At 40.9% G+C, this 21,953-nt stretch overlaps 1 protein-coding gene across 1 annotated transcript in view; it reads right to left on the bottom strand.

Annotated features, from left to right (window-relative positions):
- Nucleotides 1-21,953, bottom strand: part of LOC117947855 (cadherin-4-like) — a 236,135-nt gene that overhangs the window by 92,795 nt on the left and 121,387 nt on the right. The gene's annotated exons all lie outside the window — the stretch shown is intronic.

Genomic DNA, 21,953 nt, shown 5'->3' with positions numbered 1-21,953 from the left:
TGAATATCGCTACACGGTCACCTAGCTCTCTATTTTCTATGTGCGCTGAAAAATCCAGTGAATCTAGTGACGTGAAGGTTGCTGTATGTGACAACAAATTTTGTAGCCTAAAACACGCCTGACATTGCTTAGAGCACCTTTGATACACAGCCCTTGTTGTGCACGAGCTACAAAACAGTATTCATAGTCAATTCATAGCCAATAGTCAACAGGCAGTGACAGTTGATGGTAGGGGCAAGAGGTAGGGGCAGGAGGGGGGGAAATCATAAGAACTTGCCAGCCAGTAGTTATCTGTCTATGAATCTGGGGGGCGGGGCTTCTGAAGAGGGATTTGTATTTGTTTGGCAGTTAAGTTCAAATATCATCAATCTTTGAGCAGGATCACTTACTGCACCTTTAAAACAAAGCTGCAACACTCTTTCTCTACATTATCCCTTCCTTGTTTTCTTGTCAGCCCACGACAATTTATCACAACAGCTTTTTTGGTTTTGACAGACCTCATACACCTTATATTGAATCGCCTGTAGGTTTAGACCATAAAATAGGATGATTCACATAATTTTCATCAAAACAATCAATTCCCACTGTTGCCCTGTATGGATAACCTGACGCGCCAGATGGTTTACTCACACAGAACCATCTAAGAAATTGGAAACTGTTTGGGAAAGAGCAGGCACTTCGAAAAAAACTACGATTCCTACGAGTGATACGCGAGGATCCAGCTGCCGTGCGGGAGAACTGCATGGATGGATTTACATTCACTATGCTTCTCCAGTCAGTCAATCCTTCAATTTGTCATCTTTTCTGTTTGCAGAGAAAGAAAGACAAACACTGAAACAAATTATTTTCAAATCAATATCGATTGGACCTTTGGAAATGAGGTGAACAGAAAGCATGGCAGGCAGGTTTAAATCTAAATTTGAACATCACACCAAGGGAGGAAACCTTCTTGAATAGTGATGTTGTTTGGACAAGTCAGCGTTGGCAATATAGAATACACGGCAGGCAGAAGACCAGGACAACATAAACTAACAAATCATCAACTTGGTCAATATCATAGAGTTTAGGTCCAGTGGCCATTCAAGAGGAAGGTGATGAAAAAAGGCTGGAGTGGAATAGGAGGTGCAGATTCAATTAAAAGGCAGGTTCAAAGGTAAGGACGGACTGTGGATGATTAATGCCCCAAACATTACAGACAATCACACACTCATACCCCCCCCCCCCCACCACCACCACACACACACACGCTCTCTGCTCATTCTTGCAATTTAAAGTTCTTCTGTTGCAGTACATTTAACTTAAAAGTGAGGCTTCTAATTTTCAACTGTGGAAACTATTCAGTGCTGGCCTGTGGCTTCAAGCCTCTCTGGGAGGTGACTACACTAGCAATACAAGTTGAAAAGCCTTTTCCAACTACAGTCCATTATAAATCAAATTATCGTAGAAAACCAAATCCCCGTCACACTGAATTGGGTGTTCACACTTAAATGGTAATATTGAATAACAGAATAAAGACTGTAAAAGCCTAATTTGAGTACTCGTCTGTTTGTGTCTATTCGGCTTGCTTAGGCTGTTTTTTTCCTTTACAGTTTGAGCAGTGGCACACACTTAAGAGACATAATGAGTGTATCTTTGCACCATAATTACTCCGTGCAACAAGGATGAGATTCCACACAACATATAAAAGACATTGACAGACACACACTAAAGCACGAGCGAGCATGCATGCACAAACGCACGCGCACACACACACACACACACACACACACACACACACACACACACACACACACACACACACACACACACACACACACACACACACACACACACACACACACACACACAAAAACACGGAGCAGAAAGTATAAGCCACACAGCTGGACAGAAGATGAAAACACCTAGTTTATTCTGCCATACATTGTGCGCTTGTGTAGGAGGAGAAGGGGAAGGGAGAAGGCCACATTGATTTCTCTATCTATCTATTTCTTGTTACAGTCCAGAAAACTTGTATGAGATTGGAGACAATAGGCCTTGACTACTCTATGTAAGTGCTGGAGGAAAAAGGAGGCGAGAAGCAACATGTAATGCATATGGCTCAGAACAGGATTAGTCACTGGCTCAATTACCACATTGCAAAACACAATTAAAGAAATGAATATGATGGAACAAAGTTAGCAACGACAAGAAACATGTCATAAAAAACATTTCTAAACCATGTAAAAACACATAATGGGAAAACAGATTATAAAACAATTGCAAAGTATTTAATAGCAACACACAAGAAATGACAGTGACAGTTAAAATACTTTCCAACCCAATATCAGTGCTATCACCCACACAAAATGTAATGTCACGGTTGAGCCAACAGAGACCGTTTCCCAATTAATGTTGCTTAGCAGCACTCCAATCTTAAGTACCAATTACTACTGGCAAAACTTGAAGATGGTCCCAGCGGAGCGTTTCTCCTCGAGTGAAAACACACCTATTCCCACAAACAAACAGTGTGCACGGAACAATAGCTACAAGTGGAAAGGACTGCCATTAGGACTACTATTAGTCAGCTGCCATTGCCCTCGTGGAATAGGGATGGGATTTTGCCATGGCCGCTCTTGGGAGGAAGACAATCCAGCTCTTTTGGATTCCCTCTGAGGGCTTGGGAACACATGGTAATTCAGAATAGAGCTGTCACTAACAACCCTGCAGGACACTGCTGCAATAGAATAGATACCCCTTCATCTGCTTCATACAAATAGTGATAATAAATTAGGAATGAGCCTAGACATATGCTCAAAAAAGCCATTTCTTGCAAAATGTTTTTCGCAGAGAAAGGGCGGGACGACGGTGTAAGGGTTGGGATGGGGTTGGTTGCACTGCTGAGAACAATGTGCAATTTCTGGCTGTGTCTGTGAGGACTGCGTACAATGAATTTCCTGTTGATAATACAGGCTTTTTTTCTGCATTCTATTATCCCTATTATGCCACATGCTGAAAAGGAAAGAAAAGGCAAGGCAGCTTTAATTAATCTATATGAATTATGGAAAGTGTCTCTCTGAAATGAACTCCGAAAACAAGCAAGAAAGTAAGAGGCAGAGAGAAAAAAATAAACATGGAATAAGTGGATTGCCGCAGTGGAGGGGGAGATGTGTGGTGTGTCAGTGGGTCACTGTGTGGGGAGTGGAGCATCATTATTCAGAGTGTGAAGGCGGCGGAGAGACACTGAGAGGTAACCAGATGATGGAGGAGCCAATGATTCCCCTACTCCCCTCTATGGCTGCCCCCAGGTGCACCCCCGTTAAACCAAGAATCTGGAGCTGAGAAACGAGGAGTGCGCAGCAGCAGGCGCAGTGCTACCCATCACTATCGCAACGGGGAACATGATGCCGCATTTACTCTTAAATCAGAACATGGCAGGGGGTCGAGTGAGCTCATTGGCCTGTGTGTGTGTGTGTGTGTGTTTGTGTCTGAATAATGAATAGTGTGAATGCACGCATGCATGGATATATAACAGGAAATGTCTATCTTTGATTCTTCTTGTTTGATTGTGTTTTCAATGAAGTGATTCATCATGTAACCTATAGAATGTCATTACCTAGAACAAAAAGTGCTAATTGGAAGTTGCAAAAGCCCAAGGTGCTGTGTTCAAATTGCTTGTTTTTGTCACATCAAACCTCAAAGAAATTCAAGTTCAGATTAGATAAAACAGACATGAAATGCAGCATATTCTCATATATGGAATCTTTTGCATTGTTGCATATTAAACAGTAATCAAAATGACTAATTAATCAATACATTAACACATTTGTTCAACCTTATATCTAGCTACCATGATCAGCCTCATTGTTATAAATGCTAAAATATATATGTTGTATTGTATCCTAACTACACAATAAATCTACTTTATATCTTGAAAATAACATATCTGCTAAATATAGGTAAAGATGTGAAACAGATATATCTGCTTTGCATCTTCAAAAAGATATAAAACATATCTTCATATCTTAAAATAGATAAAGTAGAGGTGCTTTGTTATCTTTAAGAATAGGTAAACAGATGGATGTTAAGTGAAACGGTCTGAATAGAGATTAATTGAAGAGATGAAGCTCTCATTCATACTTGAATTGTCCTTGCAACAGATCTCAGGAGCCAAAAGAATTACAGGCTACACCAGAACAATTAAGTGTGCCTCCTGTCCAGATGATATCAGAGATGCACACAGTAAACAGGAGCAGATAGGACCAGGCCCCAGGAGCTGAAATTAATCACAGTATAAGTCAGAAGCTTCTCTCTCTCTCTCTCTCTCTCTCTCTCTCTCTCTCTCTCTAACACAGATACAAAACACCACAGCTTCTGCCTTATGCTTACATTCAGCCAAAAAGCTTAATCTGCCCATTTTCAATGGGCTACATGTTTCCAAAATGGAGCGATCTCCGGGAGATATAACATCTAATGAGCTTGGCAGCCACTGCCTGTATTTAAGTGAGGACATGTGTCAGCAGGCATGTCATTTTCTGGTGTGTGTGTGTGTGTGTGTGTGTGTGTGTGTGTGTGTGTGTGTGTGTGTGTGTGTGTGTGCATACATGCCTGTGTGAGTTTGCACGTGTAAAAAATGGAGATGGAAATTGTGGGCAAGTGTGCCTGAATATCTGTTCCCCTCAGTGTGTGTCCTCCTGTCAGTGTGTGCCTTTTACAGTGTACACAAGCTATACAAAGTACAAAAGGGGGAGATAGAGATGACACGTGCCGACAGACAGAGCTAAGATAGGCTCTGTCAGCCTAGAGGTGGCTATCTTCTGCCTCACAAGTCCTCTCAGCCTTTCCCTGCAGATTAACTGTCTGGCAGGCTCAGCGCAGCTCTGAAACTGACAAATGTCACTCTAAATAGTATTTCTGACTCGGGATTGATTTGTGAGAGCCTATCTAGCCCACAAAAAAAGACACAGAAAGCAAGAACATCAACAATTCTTTTTGCTTTTAAAGGTTTTATGGCCGGCTTATAACATACTCAGCAGTTTGAAGTAGCTTCCTTGAGTTAGAATTTCTAGCTAAAAGAGAGCAGGGTAAAATAATGCAGCAACATGCTGAAGAGGACACAGAACTGACATGATAATATATACACTGCATATAAATGGAAATCCTGCCAACGTTTTTTGAGGGTATAAAACAGAATTTCCTTCCTAATGCATGCATTATGAGTTGAGGTAATGATTTGATAAGCTTCATTCTTTATTCTTGCCTCTTGAAACCTGTCTGTATGTATACTGTATGTGTGTGTGTGTGTGTGTTAGGTATGTATGGCTTGCTGAAGGACTAGTTTGTTTCTGTGCAGAAAACAATACATGTCACAAATACCAATGCAACTCCACAATTTAAAAAAAATGCTTTTAGAGTAAGATTAAATGTAAATTCAGAGAATCGCAATGTGAAAGCATGAAGGCGAAACATTTGAAAGAGCAGCTCACATTTTCCCCTCAGACATTGGTAAAGTGCACCACATCGTATAACATTGTCCCTGACATCAGTGGCATTCACACCACCGCTGCATGAATAGAGTAATGTTTTATCACTGTTGTGAAGAGGCACTCTGTGTGCTACATGATGCTGCTGCCTACAGTTGTACAGGAAACAGGATGCAGTTGTAGACCTGTGAACTCTGTCATCCTTTATTGAAGATGACATGCACTTTTAGCACACATCGCTCCCAGGCTTTCTCCCCTACCCTGTCGGTTTTAAAGACACTACTGGGAGCGCTCACTGAAAAACAGAGTGCACTACAGACACACATAAAACACATAGGAGCTCATAGTGTTTGATTCTGGAACATAAAACACACTTGGTTACAGATACTTACTGTACAAACAAGTGCGCACACAGACACACAGACACACACACACTGATTTAAGTGTCTCCTGGGTCGTCCTTTTCTGTACAATAATCCTTGTTAGAGATGCAGGGGCGTTGTAATGACAGCCATAACCATTCTAAAGCAGTTACTCTTAGTACCACCTCAACCTCCAAGTCTGCTGGAAAGGCTACTTCACACACTCCATTATTGCCTTCATGACGATTAGTATCTCCATTTTATTGCTGTCATCGTCACCATTTACTTGACAAACGTAGCCTCAGCAGGATTTCTCCTCTCTCCGTTTCTCCATCTCTAATACGCACGCATGCACGCACACACACATACACAAAACTTTCCTCATGTGCTATAACTGTCGGAGCAATAAACGGATTTTATTCAAACATATAAGCAAAAATCACCCAAAAATTAATGCTATTTTTGATTAATATTTGGATTTGAGACATCTTGTGATTGTGGAGTTAGGCACCTTTTTCCAGGGCCAATGTTTTGATTAATTCTGACATAGTCTGGCTCAATAAATGTACATTGCTGGGATAATGCCTGACACGCGAGCAGGTCCCTCCCCTCTTGCTCTCTCTGCCATCAGGGCTTAATGCCACCCAGGACTGTTATGATTGGTTTACAAAAATACAAACAAGCCAGATCTTTTCCCCCTATGGCAGAATAGACATGCGGTGTAGCCAGAGCCTACTCCATAGCTGACACAGTACTGTGGAGATATGTCTGGCATTGCAAAAATAAAGCTGGAACTACTAAATAATAAATTGTTCCAAACAGAAAACAAATCTGATCATTTTGAGAATCCATTATTTATCAACAAAAATGTAATTATTTTGCATTCATTTTAAATTATTACATACATGATTTCAAGAATTTGCCTTGGGCTCTGGTTGAAAGGAATATTGTGATTTTTTGAAATTTTTGTATTTAATGAGAAATTTATTAATTGAAAAATGGTATTGGTCGAGGGCAGTCTACGTAGATGTGTGTGTGTGTGTGTGTGTGTCACGCACGCGCTCACGCACGTCACCAAAATGCAATTACAGAGAGATTAGAGCAGACGATGTCCTATCCAGAACTGACTAATGCACACGAAATGAATCTGAGGATTAAATCAGAGAGCATAAGAAGTGTGTATATTTTACTGTAGTACTGTAGTGTGTGAAAAAATGTATAACATTTTTTCTAGTTGTCTTGTAAGTTTACATTCCTTTATATAGCCGTCATTCCTTTCCTCTCCTTTGCCTCCATGACTCTGTCATCATTCATCCGTCCCTTTGTGACACAGTTTCCTGTTGAAGTTCTTCAACTGACACAGGAAACGCATTTAAAATGAAATTACAGACATCAGATAATATAAAGATTTGTCTTGTCCAATATTTTTGAATAATCATCATGGCTATTAGCAATACCTTTTATGTAAATGAGCAACCCATTCAAAAATGTATTTTCATCAATTAAAAGAATATATTCAACGTTTACTGCCCTTTGAATCCGGGCTTTTTCAGAGATGTATTCACGTGTGTGCTTAAAGCAGTAAGAACTGATTTATTTGACCACTTTGGGGCAGAAGACTAAGCTATAAACACAGCTTTGACATGTTATCACCTTATATATTTTTTATAACAGACTATTTACACAGTATGAAGTCACAGAACAACATAAGCATTCCATACGGTCATTTGACAAATATAATTTGCCTATCATGATATCACATATCATGTTCATTGGATATTAACAGCTGCATTAAACAGCTGCCTACTGCAGATGGAAACAGGGTTGATGAGAGAGCAATGAGAGTACAGTAAAGTTGTGACCTGTAAACCAACAATAAACTGTTAAATTGCTCTGTAGAGCTGAGTGGAACCAGAGTCAGGTAAAAAAATTGAGTTACGAGCAACCACGTTCACCTTACACAATCACATGAGCGATTGTTAGTATAAAAATATTGTTTAGTGCAGCTTTAAATTTGGTCCAGCAAATGCACTTGTGGATCTCTATCACAGCAGAGAGGCTTCAGCCCAGCCACTGAGCAGCTTATCCGATAACATGGGATAAATATCTAGTGAACCAGTCATAACCCTCATGTTGTCCTTGGGTCAAAATGACCCGTTTTCAGTTCTTTTTTGTCACAGAAAATGGGCTGTCGAAATAAGCTGAAAATGTCAACATTAAAAATATCCAAAAACTTTGTAAAAGACACCAAAAAAGCATCCACAACATTGAAAAAGTGACAAAAATTTTGTAAAAAGCGATAATAATGTTGGAAAAATGTTCCCACAACTTTTTTTTTGTCATGGTTGACAGGAAGAAAACACAAGGGATAAAGAAAATATAGAATGGGGGAATTCTAATCTGAGATAGTAAGGACACTGCATATTGGATAATAAAAATGAAAATGTGTTGGATGAAATCTTTTAAGGATTTAAAGAGCTGAGAGTCCTTCAAATTTCATAGCAGTTGACAAAGCTACTGTATATAGTACACACTACACAGGCTATACCGCATGCTTTATGCAATCTTTTTGGGCATACACTCCTCTTTTCATGTCTTAAAGCAAAGTCCTTTGAAGTACGAAATTCAATCCAATTGCGGTAAAAAGGCAGGCGGTGACCTACAGATCTAAGGTAACCTATAAGGATTTAATGTATGGATCAGGCCTTCATCAGGATGCATATTGCTTATTGTCCGACTTTTATCCCGCAGCATAAACATTCCTGGAGTAGAAAATATGCTGTCGTTCGGATAATATATTCTCCATGTCAAAGGTGAACGTTCTGCCTCAGGCCACCCTCTGCTCTTTCTCAGCAAAACGATCACCTCCATTTGTCAGAGTTTGAAAGCCTTGGAAGTTCAGTGATAAACAGGCTTCTGTTAGTTTTAAACAGACCGGACCTCATTGCTGTATCTCACAGGCAACCTTTGGATCATTACTGTATTAATTAGTATAGGATTCCACAACATGTGTGTTAGTTCTGCATGCAAATAGTCCAAAGAAATGTGAGAGCACAATGTATTTTCTTTTAAAAGAACAAACAGATGCAGTCACAGTAGGGGACATGCACGGTTGATTCCTGCGTCCAGCACCAACGTTAAGCTTAATTAAAAAGAGATTTGTATTATTTTCAAAGTAACATTGTTATTTGTCGTGAGTAAGTAATTGAACACTGCAAACAAACAGTATGAATAGGCTGATAGGCCTGGTCTGTTCATTCTCCACAGCTGTAATTAAACACTGGAACTATGTAATACAGAGCTCTGAAAACAACCGTGCACATACATTTACTGTATATTATATATTATAAATATATACGGTATGTAATCTAGTGCTGCAGCTTGCTTTGTTTTATTACCACGGCAAGCATCTTTGGGACATTACCCTCACATCCCCCAATTTCTGTTATATTTTTCATCCCCAACATCAACAATGTATGTGTGTATTTGTTAATGTGTACGTAGGAACATAAATGTGGGAACATGTGTTTATATAGATAAAGGTACATATTTTATATTTTTATAATGTCCAATCATGTATAAATATAGATATATTTCTATTGTTATTAATGTAAATTCTGCTTCTACTTAGTTTTTACTGTGAGCGTGAAAGTTAATAAACCCAAACATTCATTTCCTCATGGTGTGAATTCTCTCTTTCTTCACTCATCTGCTCCTCCTCAGTCACTGTATTATACAAGTGTGTACCACATGTAATCAAAAGTTGGAAGCCTAATAATGTATGCAAAACAAAACTTACGGCACAAATAAAGCTCCCTTATGAACAGAAGTGGGCTTAGAAAAGTTCAATTAAGGACAAAGCATTTCAATTAGGAAACCAAGTTTTCGAAAAGAACGACTGAAAATTATAAAGTATGTTTAATTTTAAATTGTGCCTTATAGATTCAATCGTGAAATGTATTCCTGAAGCAGATCCTCTTTCATTAAACTGCTGAAAGCATGAATGTGATATATTTAAATTTCTGGAATTTAAAACAAGCCTGTGCAAGCACAGTGCCCTTCTTATAGTATAGCAGTTTAGACAGGGGAAAACATTCGTTTCATGTACAGCGCCGCTCAGCAAATAGCTGGACAGTGAGCAGATTGACCACAGAACCATAGACAAGATTTTCTCATCCGTGTTGAACCATTGTTGATAAAAAACTGTCAAGTCTGAAGTAAGAGGTAAAATTAAGCTAACACAACTCTCTTCTCCACATCCTATTCCTGCCATGTCTTTGAAGAGAATGCTTTGTTCAGCCGTGTTATTACATTATTAGCCGACAGACAATTTGTTAGACAGTGCTCCTAGAGAGAACTGTGATGTGGAGACAGAGTACACATCGCCTCTTTCCCAGTTTCAATTAACTGTTTTCTACTCTCCAAAACAGTCAGTGCACATTTTTTTTGTTTTCATCTATCTTTTCAGTGAGTCAAGGACAGGCTATTAGAAATCCACAGAGGCAGCACGTTTACTCTCACATTAATTGCTTGAAAGTTAGAAATGTAAGAAAAAGAAGTAAAAGGATGCGTGTAAATCCCCACGGTTTTTAACAGGGTAAACACTTCTTTCTTTTGGGATGTGGGGGAGGGAGGTTATTTTTGGGGCTTTTGCCTTTATGTGATAGTAAGGCTGAAGGTTGACAGGTGAGTGAGAGAGAGGGGATGACATGCAGCAAAGGAAGATGCGGGTCAGAGTCGGACCTGGGCCATGGGCCTACACCAGGTGCAGCTACCGGGGCGTCCCAGGGTGAACAGCTTTCAAAGCATTGACTCACACAGCTTTAACAATAACACCCCTCTCAATAACCTCACGTTTTGTCAATTTGGTCACAACAGACAGCAAACACCTGACAATTGTGCACACAAACACTGTGTTGGCATTGCTGCTGTCTTTTACCATCAGATTATGTTGTGGTTTGGGGTTATTTTCCCATTTGGCCTTCCCTGTGTTTTTTTCCCGTTTTTCTCCCCTTTGGTAGTAGTGTTTCATGTCTTGTCTAGTCTTGTCCAGCTTTGCTTTGTGCCTGTCTGATTGTCCTGCCCCGCCCTAATGCGATTCACCTGATGTCTCACCTGTTCCCCGTTACCTCATTACCACATATATTTAACCCCTGTGTTCCATTTGTCTTGTGTCAGATCGTTTTGCTGTCGTCCTGAGAGTTTGTCAGCTTTGCCATCCAGTGAGTTTGTCTGCCTTTGCCGTCATCCTGTGAGATTGTCACCCTTGCCGTCTCCCTGTGAGTTTGCCAGTTTTGCCGTCTCCCTTTTGCACTGTCTGTCTGCCAGTCCGTCGTGGTTCGCCTGCCTGCTCCCTGCCCCGTCTACGTGTTCCTGGTTTTTCCCCCGTTCCCTTGGACCTTCTCCCCACGAAGTATCCCCTGTCTTCGTTCCTCTGTTGACTTGGTGTTGTTTTTTGGTATTGCCTTCAGCTGCGTGGACTGCTGAAGTGTTTTTTGATTTTTGAACTGTTTATCAATAAACCGCTATACACCTGCCCGACTGCCTCCTCCTCCTCTCCTCACCACCCATCTCAACCCTCAACAAGATTATACTGTTTTTAAAGTGGATACTGTATGTGTTAGCACATCGTTGGGGTTAATATGCAGCAAAAAGTAGGACAATGTCAATGGAGTCAACTAAGCATGTCTCATTGGGTCTGGCTGTGGCAGTGTGTTTATGTGGAAATGCAGGTAAAATCTCTGCCGCCATGGTATAGGCCAGAAGAACAACAGGGTTTCCGCTATGTACACCGCCGCTCCTTCAGGTGTTTATGAAAGGTCATAAAGCCGTGATTACACGACTCTGCAGTCATGGCAACCAAGTAAACAGGGGGAGTACTACTTGTCACTCAATCTTAGGCAAAGTGACAAACGGCAACAAAAGCTGCAACATGAGATCAAACTCACGGGGGTCCCGTGAAATATGACAGCTACAGTTTATTGAAATAGCATTGTGGACACTGAATATGATGAATTAACTGTTTATCAGACCCCAGATGAGACAAGAAGCTAACTCCCTCGGCCTCCCTGTTAGCTACTGTTTTAAAACCGTTTTCCAAGTCACTGGAGGTGCACGCTGCTCAAAACCAACATAAAAAACGTAGCTACTAATGTTTACTCATTTTGTTTTATTAAACTGTGTATAAAATGAGCGGCGACGTTAAATCACCGGTTTCAGGTATAATCTCCCTAATGGTACCTTATATTTGCTGGATAGTTTCAAGGTAACAGTCGGTAGCTAACGTTAGCGGGTACACCTGTAGACAGCAAAGTTTGGCCCAATGTTTCTGACCGTAGCGGTCATAGTGACTGAAAGTGGGAGGTGAGATCCTAGAAAGAGAAACTACACTGTGTTTTCAGGTAACGTTAATTTTTGACGTTGAACAACCATCCCGCGGCTGAAATAAATTCTAGAGGAAACACTGGAGAATGTCAGACTCTTCCCCTTCCCTCTCACACTGTCAGAGTAGCCAGAAGCCATTCATTATAGATATTCCAAATGAAAGGTGTGTCAGAGAACGTCAGAGAAAGACATGTACAGCATTATTTCCGCCTCTCTTCCTGTGGCTTCTCCTCAAATGGAGAAGTGCTATTTCTTTTTGAAATAAAAAGCTAGAAGACATGTAGCTGTACTTCATTAAGATTCCTCACTGAATTAAAACTGCTGTGACTTCATTGTCAGGTCTCACCAATGCTTTTTAGGTGCAAGTACTGAAAAACACACATACAGAGATACAAAGGCATAGAAACACAGTGGCTGTACACTCTGATTGACAGAGCTCTACAGGCTTTGCATAAGAATGGAGATAATGCATTCAGATGGCGAGAGAAAGCGATGTCAAACAGACAGGCCTTTAAACGAGGCGCTGAGCCTCCCTCTCCCTCTCAGTGAACCGACAGCCTCTGGCCTGAGATTCAAGCAACGTCAGGATGTCAAACTCTACCATGTTTTGACACCCATTGCTGTCCTCAGCAGAAAGAAATAGGCAAAAAAGCAGTGAAGGCTTTTGTAAACACAAAATTCACAGTCCATTTGTGTTTTAGTTCCTACTGAATGCACAAACAGACCTTGCAGTGAGGCACACACACACCCACACTTGAGAGGACGAAGCAATACACGAGTCAGAAATTCACAGTAATATGAACATACTTGACATTTAAATATGTTGGCATTATGTTTATGACTGAGTTTTCTGTAAAATGGGCTCAAGCATTCTGTGCACTTGTTTTGGTAACATTTTCTAGTTGTAGGAAGAAAAGCAGTCGATTCAATTCAATTTCATTTATAGTATCAAATCATAGCAAGAGTTATCTCGAGACACTTTAAAGATAGAGTAGGTCTATAATTTACAAAGACCCAACAATCTCAGTATGTCACATGGCCAGCACAGCATTACGATGCTTTATGTAGAACGTTTTGCATACAGCCTGTGGACCAGCTGCAGCAGGGATCACAGGGATTGGTTGGAAATGGCAGATTGAACTCTAAAGAGAGGTTTTGCTGGCCACACAAACTACACTACTTGAGTAAAAAAATGTTGGAAAAGGTTTCCCCTTGGTGCTAAGGATTAGATAGCAAGGCAGCTTAACACCACGCTGCAGTAAACAATGTCACCTAAAACATAGAGCAGAGTCAACATGCACGGGCAGCTATATGAGAAAGCCTGTAAGTACATTCTTTTACAGATAAATGAACCACAGCAATGTTACAGACTCCATGACTGAAAGCAGCTGGATAAAAAGAAGTAGAGAGTGGGAAGGAAGAGTGTGTGAGAGAGAGGGGGGTAGAGGAAGATATAAAGAGGGAGAGCGACTGAGAGCAAATCTATTACTGATAGTGATGTGTTCCTTGCTGGAGAGGATGGGGAACAGAGGGGTCCATTCATTGGACTCTTGTCCCAATAGAAGAGATAAGAGAGTGGTGCTCAACTAACTCTGTAATTACACTGCACACAAGTCTACAGAGAGTTTTTTTATCAAGGTGCTGCAAGCTCCATAGAAAACACTCCAACAGATATTGCAAGAGTTAAAGGCATTTGAGTCTTAAGCAGTCCCAAATATAATGTATCACCTCTGCCATCTGCAACTCCTGTCAAGATATAATTTGTGTGTCCAGGAGGATTGATATGCATGTTTCCACCACACCGCATATTCGTCCTTTAGCCTCAGCGGTCAATGTGAATATTTTGTCTCCACTAGCTTCCTAGAATGGTCTCCATACAACCCTTTCTCCCCGTCTACTGTCACAGGAGTACTGACAGAAGGCAATTTTCTGACGTTACATGGGTGATTTTATTTTCTCAGTAGGGCACAATGCCCCCAACCAGCACTGACACATTTCTAGTTCTTCACCATCTCCCCGGTGCGAAGCTCACCTGAGACATGGTAAAATCAGAGTAATGAAGTACGCGGCACACTCGCAATGGCATCAATCAGATGACAGCAGGAGGGCAGACAACAAAGGAAAAGAGAGGGGAAGTAGCATCACAGAAAATGCTATGAAATATTACACAGCCATACGTTAAGGGATTGTAACAGAGAGAAAGGGAATGTGGATGGGTCTGGAAAAGAAGAACAAGGCCAATAATTTGAGACCGCATATACCCTTTATGGCAGTGTCTGGTTGGGTTCCCCTCTCTGACAGCTTATTAAAGTTTCATGTGAAAATGAGTCAATATTAGATATGACATTTTCAGGGTGAAGTAGTCTCGGGCAGAAATGGGACTAGGGTAAGGTCCTCGTTGCCATGGTGGCCAAATGACCAGTCCTGGCCGGAGGGGAACCAGACAGGAAAAAGTGCTTCAATGTCAGCAAAATTATCTTGCCTCAATTTCAACTAAAAAAAGAATGTCTATCTATCTATCTATCTATCTATCTACCTATCTATCTATCCATCCATCCATCCATCCATCCATCATTTTCAGGCAATTTCCCTCTATTTGTGAAAACTGCTCTGTAAAAATGTAATACTCCACACTTTCTCACTGCTGCTTTTTTGCTAATACACACACACACGGAAGAAAAAGGCTTAACACACCTTTTGAAATACAAAGCTTTGTATGTTGTATCCTAACACTATTGTCTCATTCCTTACATTCTTAACCTCTGGTTGCCCTATCTGTGCCTCATTACTTTCTTTTTGTGTTATTCTCAGTATTTAAGATGTCTTGATCATAGGCAGCACAAAGACACAAAGTGAGTGGGATCAATCTGTTCTTTGCAAACCCCCAATGTGAAGGAAACTCAGTAGTGAAGATGGTTGTAGAAACGATCCGTGGGTATTTCCTTTCCTTTGAGAAGTGGGGAAGAAAGTAAAGACTACATTTAAAAATGAAAACTGTTTGAAAACACACACGCAGTCAGATACATACTTATAATTTGTTACATTGTTTGAAGATGTGAAAAGGGAAAAACATGCTGTCAAGAGACAGGGCATGACATAGAAAACAGTAAAATGTAGAAAAATTAAGATGCTTAACTTTTGTGAGAGACAAATGTCATCCTCTGCTCTTTCATCCATGTCTTCTGCTCTTCCTGTCGAACCTTTAAAGAGGTCGTTTGACAGGCCTAAAGCAGGCACACCGGAACTGAGCCACTAACAATCACAGTTCCTAACCTTTCATTTCCTTGCTTCAAGCAGGAAATCAAAGGCATGGAACAAATGATTTAGGGAGGAGGGGTTGGTGGGTGGGTCATAGAGACAAGGACCTTTAAAAGGCTGAAATAAGGGAGTTAAAAGAGGAAGAAGAGAATAGTGAGAGTGATTGACAGTAAAAGACGAAGTGACAGATTCAGAGAGAGCGCTCTTTCATCCACTGAGTGGAAAAGGGCTTGTGCTGGAACAGCAGAGAAGCAGCGGGAAGTCAAAAGAATCGGCAGACCAATTAGATGGAAGGGTTTAAAGTTCGAAATCCTTTTCTATTCACATGCTCGGCCTTCATGAGCTTTCTGCTCTCATGAAAGAGCACACACCGTCAAGAATTCCACACCAACGCACACACAGGCTCAAGGACTCTTGTTAAGATATACACAAGTGACTTTCAATACGTTTGGGTTGATTAGAGTGAGTAACCATAATTACTTGAATTAACTTATTTACATGCTGCTTTTTTCATGTGGAATTAGGGCTAAACACAAACTAAACATGCTGCATAGCAATGAATGCAAATTGTGACAGGAGGTGCAATCTCATTGGAGCCGTTGGCAAATATGTCCGCAATGAGCAAGCACATCTTATTCCACTCTTCACATACTATCCACTTAGCATGCTTTGATCTGCCATTATCAATCAACATGGTTGCCCACGAGCACAGGTCCGTAGACTGACTCAAACTTACATGCTTCTTTTTCATCTCGTTCAATCAGTATATATTTGGAGAAGCTTCTGAAAACAGCTAATGATAGTAAGGTGAGTCAGGCAGTACTCCTTGGCATTAGCTGCTGCTGCCCTGATTGTAAGCTGAAGAGGAGGAGATAGTGTTAGGTTGTAATTTCACACCTTAACTTGCATTCCCGCCTTTCCCTCTCATTGCAGCTGAGGAGCAAAATGTTTAATTCTGTTTCTAAGGAATTGGCAAATTGGACAGAAAATTAAAATCATACCAAAGGACGGAGAGGGGGGATGTGTGTTTGAGTGTGTGTGCTTGTATGGGTGTGCGTGTGTACCTACACTGTGTACAGTTTGTGTGTCTGAAAGGGGAACTGAGATGTTGAGACTTGGCATCTCTCCTCTTTAATGAGTATCTCTGGAGATGGCAGGTGCATGTTCAGCCATTCTTTTACAAGCTCAGCAACAAACAGGCCAGTCCTCTCTCTCCCACTGCAATTACCACTGTCATTAGCAGGATCACATTATCAACACCACCAAAACAAGCAATATTGCTATTAAACCCACACAAACACTTCTGAAGTACTGGCATCAGCATACACACCTTGATCTATCTCAACAATAAAAATAATAATAAAAAAAACAGAAATGAAAACGACTGTTTGTTGTCAAAGACATCTCCTGATGTGTTTGAATCAAGAGATTATTGAGTCTGTGCCAGCAGCGAGTTTCTGGTTTTGGAATGACTTCCTAATGAATGCAGGCTCCGTCAGTATCATCTTTTAAAGCCCATTTTTAAAAAAACATTTACATAATTATCTTTACTTAATAGTCCTTGAAGTGCCTTTTTATGTTTTTTTTTAATGATATGTCTCATTTTTGTTTTATTCCTGTTAATTTAATCCTTGCATTTTTTATCATTTAGTCACTTAATGTGCTTTGAAAATGGCCATTTGATAATCCTGATGATGAATGGATGAAGAAGTAGTAGTAGTAGTAATGTTATTAGCAGTGGTTTGTTGGGCTATTTGGAGCTGTGCATCCCATAGTAATACTGAGTGTGACTGGGCCCCCAAAACCCTAGACATCAATAGGTAAGCACTAATATTATGTTTAGGCTACTCTTTAAAGCCTTAGTAGTACCAGGGGAAATCATCTATCCTTCTCTTTTGCTGCCAATATCTCTCTCTGGCTCAACTTTGTTCCTTATATAGATAACAAACACCTCCTGTGAGCTGCTGGGAGGCATTTTAAAAACAAATAATGAACACATTTGGAATTTAAAAGTCCAAAGGGGGACAAATGTGTGGTGTCATGCAGAAGACCTTCATCAGCTATTTTAAGTTTTAAGTTTGAGGTGAGTTTGTGGCCCTGATGAGAAACCACAGGGCGGGATAATTACTTGCTGTGCATCCTGAGGTATGCGTGTGTGAGGATGGCAGGCGTGTCTGTCTGCATAGATAAATGGTAATCAGCCAGGAGCAGCAGGTGAGAGATGGAGATAAAAAGTCACCTGTCACTTTTGGTGGATTGATATCTGATTAGGTTCAAGTCTTTTTATGTTAGCACTCACCCAGGCAACCAGTTTCAGCCTGAAAATAAAAGTCCAGCATCTGCTTCACTGAGTTAAGACATTAAAAGCTATGGGAATAAAGCAAGAGTGAAACCAAAACAAGTTTGTCATGCCATAGATGTTGTGTGTAGGTTGGTTAACATGCTCACGCAGCAGGAGATGCAAAATGCACAGGGGGGCATTAGCCTCACTGGGTGGTCACTCCTAGATGGAAGATCACACACTCCACACAAACTCACACAGCCACTACCCACTCCCTCTACCGGGTTCTGTGATTCAGCCAGGGAGGGGACGGTTAGTGGGTGTTCAATCCTTTGAATTCCAGGAGCGGCTGGGGTTGAAGTCTGTTCTGTGTTCTCCCCCGTTGTAGCTCGCCTAGGGCTGCTGGAACCTTTATTTAATGGAGCTGACACGCCAGGGGCAGCGGAGAGCCCTAATTGCTTCACAGCCTCGTTGAGCTGCGTGATGCGTTCACTCTGAACACGGATGTCTCACGGAGAGAAATTAAGGGGCAGTGGCGGGGAACGTTGCTCACGTCTGCTTTTAAAGACAACCCCAATGCACGCATGCACAGAGCAAAACACCAATACACAAAGAAAGCCTCTGCTCAATGAGGTGCTAGCAGAGAGATCTTTAATAGCCTGAGTGAACCAGAATGACTACCAGAGAGAGCTTTAGCACGCAGCACAACACTAACACTCAAACAGTAAGCACAACTCTGCCTCAAGTTTACCACGTCTTTGAATCCTTCATATTATAATGAGGGACTCATTTCTAAAATCTCCTCTTTGTTGCACATCGCGATGATGTACAATGAAACTAAAAGACGGCATGGCACATTATGCTGATGCACTCACACTGCTCATATACTGCATAAACCTGGTTTAATCAAGTCTAATTGTTGAGATTATGAGGACTTGTGTACGTTAATGCCTCAACAAACACCAGAACTGGAACATGTATTGTCCTCTAGGAGGGTTTACATATTTCCCCTGCTATTGCTACATGTTAAGCTGTGAGTCAGCTGAAGACAAATATGATATTAGCTAGTGAATTAAAATAAGCACTTCCTCATAAAAAGTCATCCGGCTTCGTTCACGACTGCCAACATCAAAATCTGGGTAAAAGTTAGGGCTCATGACAATGTTAGAAATAAATGAATAATCAAGGCCTGTTATGAGCTAATTGGTGCTTCATTTCTGAATCAAATAAAAAATTCAGCACTCTCTGGTCTATTAAAGACACTGGCATGTTGACAATTACCTATCCACATGCAATTTGCACTTTAGCTTAAACTTTATACTGCAGCCACATCCCTTTTTAGAACTCTCATCCAAACATAAGAACAGCATCTGACAGGCTAATTAATTATGAAAGCTTTCCTCCACCCTGGAATTCTAATCCCCCAATAGGATTTCTATTAATGTTGATTGACCCTGGCTCAGACAGTGCCACTCTGGCACAGCTCCCTGGTACCCCTGTGCCTTCTTAGGTGCCAGTTCAGGTTAGCTGATACATGAATAATTCCCAGTGGACATTAACATTAAGAAGTAGGGCAGAGGCTTCAGTGGTGTGCTCCTCTTCCCACCCTGGCACTCAATCCCCTCATCAGCAGGCTGTTAATATTTAATTATACAAGCTTCATTTCATACTCTCCAGCTGAAACCGTGAGGTGGAGATGGAGGTGCAGGGGACCACTATGAGAAGAGTGATGAAATAGAATACTGGGAGTTGAGTTGATCAAGCATACAAGAAAGAAAAGAGATAAATAAGTAGAGCATGGAGGAGTCAGATGCAAGTCCTATTATGCCTGCGAGTTTAACCAGGCAAGTCAATCAAATACTTTTAGTGTAGTGGCGGTGGACCCACATGGGGCAACGGCCTATTAATGGAAACCTGAATCCCAACCGAAACCATCAGATGCCACCACACAACTCATATTATGCTTTCCATCAACCTGTAAAATGTTAATTGTCCCATGACATGGTGCTTTTTGGATGCTTTTATATAGACCTTAGTGGTCCCCTTAAGCTGTACCTGAAGTCTCCTTTATATAGGCCTTAGTGGTCCCCTAATACTGTATCTGAAGTTTATTTGATATAGTCCTTAGCTGTCCCCCAATACTGTTACTGAAGTCTCTTTTATATAGGCCTTAGTGGTCCCCTAATACTGTATCTGAGGTCTCTTTTATATAGGCCTTAGTGGTCCCCTAATACTGTATCTGAGGTCTCTTTTATATAGGCCGTAGTGGTCCCCTAAAACTGTACCTGAAGTCTCTTTTATATAGACCTGAGTAGTCCCCTAATACGGTATCTGAAGTCTCTTTAATATAGGCCTGAGTGGTCCCCTAATACTGTACCTGAAGTCTCTTTTATATAGACCTTAGTGGTCCCCTAATACTGTATCTGAAGTCTCTTTCCCAAAATTCCGCCTCTTCTATAGGGGGGAGGACAAAGTGGATGGGTGTGGCCTTGACCAACTGCCCTTTGCTCGTTTGAAAGCCATGATGTCTCTCTCTTTCTCATATTAATTCAAAAAAACATCATAAAGTGAAGTATTCGTGCCATGGGACCTTTAAGTTTTAACATTGTTCATTGTTTCTATTATCCATGTGAACTAGGCATATTTTATTCTCATAAATGTTAAGAGGCTGTTGTCTGTCCAGCACAATAATCCGTCCTCCCTCCTCAAGCTAATGCAATACATACGTCCGTGTTGTCACAAATGGCCACACAGATCTCTGTTCTGCTTATCTGGTATCTATTTGTTTAATCTTCCCTTCCCAAGCTATATGAAGGCATTTCAGACAGCTGGTGCGTCTGTTGCCCGCTAAATGTACTTAAAAACTTTTTGTAAAGTTCAAACTGTAAGCTACGGATAGCTCGGTGTCAGAGCAGAATGTTTCTAATCTTTGAACCATAATTAACTCTAAGAACCGGGGATAACTTGATCTGTGGCTCCCTAAAACGTTTCTCTGTTCATATTTTTTCAGCAGATAAGTGCAAGGGCTTTTCACATCATACACTCTCTGACAGAGGAGAATGCCTTAATGATATAAACAGACAAATTAGCCTGCTGTGTACATTAGGATTCCTCTATGTCTTCCTCCACACTGTTTACAATTTATACATGACCAGTTTGGAGACTGGAGTTCTCCTGACAGGTCCCACAAGCTAATGATGAGGAAGATAAGGGCGCCGCTAAAACTTCCCGAGCAATGTGGAGGTGACGTGTACAGCTTTAACAGAATTATTCAAGAAATATGGAACTCGCATGTAGAGTATTTAATGTTGAAAATTCATCCTAATATTAGACCTTTGGGCTATTTCCTTTTTCACAAATCTTGTAGGAGTGAGATCTTGCAGATGAAGTGGTAGGGCATTAATAATTTATGTCGGAGCCTTTTTATAGAGCACAGCCCTTGAGATTCATAATGCTATTCACATTAGGTCTCAGAAAAAAAGTTTAAGTTTTAATAAATAGGTATTCAAACTTTAACTGATATTAATAGCACCAATTAAAGGGCATACTGTGGAGTTATGCATCATTTCTGCACTAGTAGAGTGGAAAAACCCACTCGGCAAAACCTCCCTTGCCTGCTCTATGTCTTTTACTTACTCTATCTTTATCTTTTTAATTCTCCCACACACATTCTTTATCTCCCTTTATCACTGTCTCCTTTCCAAATAAGAGACAATACACAACATTGACACTCCATTGCAGGGATTGTGTAAAAACATCAACATCTGTGCAAACCTTTTATGGGCATCATAAATAAAAAATAATTTAAAAATAGTTCAGTCTGCAACAAATGCGGGAACCACAGCATTTTACTCCACCTCATCATTCCATAATCAATTCACTGAACATTAGTACTACAAGATGAGAGCGCCTGACCATCCGTGGTCGTGATTGATGAGCAATTTTCCTTGTCTCCCACATCATCGTTACCTCCACTGTGCTAGGTCAAATGGTGTGTGTTAGTCGGCCAATAGTCATTCATTTCAGTTTATGAAGTGGATCCTGTGCTGGATGGTCATGCCATGAAAGACATTAGCATGCACGTGCTACAGACTACAGGTACCAAGTGCATGCATGTCGGGCTGTTTTTGCAGTACCAAGGCCTGCAATGACTTTGCCTCCTTTTTTCCAAGACAAAATTTAGAATATTAGACAGTCAGTGCCTCCATA

This window comes from Etheostoma cragini, chromosome 7, assembly GCF_013103735.1.
Source record: "Etheostoma cragini isolate CJK2018 chromosome 7, CSU_Ecrag_1.0, whole genome shotgun sequence".
Lineage (NCBI taxonomy): Eukaryota > Metazoa > Chordata > Actinopteri > Perciformes > Percidae > Etheostoma > Etheostoma cragini.
This window is presented reverse-complemented; position numbering and strand designations above follow the sequence as displayed.